General features: G+C 46.7%; 1 long non-coding RNA gene across 1 annotated transcript; it reads right to left on the bottom strand.

The window, feature by feature from the left end:
* Nucleotides 1–7: 7 nt before the first annotated feature.
* Nucleotides 8–457, bottom strand: LOC103399732 (uncharacterized). The gene is made up of 2 exons (XR_001759842.2): nucleotides 242–457; nucleotides 8–115 (listed from the first exon to the last, which is right to left on the bottom strand). It is a non-coding gene; the product is annotated as an uncharacterized LOC103399732 (long non-coding RNA).
* Between the last annotated feature and the right edge of the window lie 14 nt (nucleotides 458–471).

Below are 471 nucleotides of genomic sequence, written 5' to 3'. Positions count from 1 at the left end.
TTTTTTAAGACTGACTTCTTCTTGCTGCGCCGGTCTTTGTCTGCTGGACCAAGAGTCCCAGTCTTGTTCATTCCCATTGGATCTCCAGAGGCCATGTCCTCAGAGGGAGTAGATGCTAGACAAAGGAACAGAAGTCACAAAAGTAAAACTCAACCACTAAATTAAAGGCATCCGGCACATACAGTACAGTACAGTGCTGTTGCACAGGGATGATACAATTAAAAAAGAAAATAAGACTCACCCAGAGAAGGTGATCCATCACGCCCAGGTTGTCCGACTCTCCCCTTCTCTTTCTTTCCAAAAAGTCGGCCAATGGAAGACTTGATGCTCTTCTTCTTGCTGGACTTGTGGAGAGAGTCTTGGCTGCTGTTGGTGCTGGTGCCATCCGCTGAAAGACTGAGGAAGAGCCACAGAAAAATCCCAAGGCTTAGGCTTGTACGTCTTTACTAAGGCTCCTGTAAAATGCGCACA

Source organism: Cynoglossus semilaevis, unplaced genomic scaffold, assembly GCF_000523025.1.
Source record: "Cynoglossus semilaevis isolate Cse_v1.0 unplaced genomic scaffold, Cse_v1.0 C18783413, whole genome shotgun sequence".
In the NCBI taxonomy this organism is placed as follows: domain Eukaryota; kingdom Metazoa; phylum Chordata; class Actinopteri; order Pleuronectiformes; family Cynoglossidae; genus Cynoglossus; species Cynoglossus semilaevis.
This window is presented reverse-complemented; position numbering and strand designations above follow the sequence as displayed.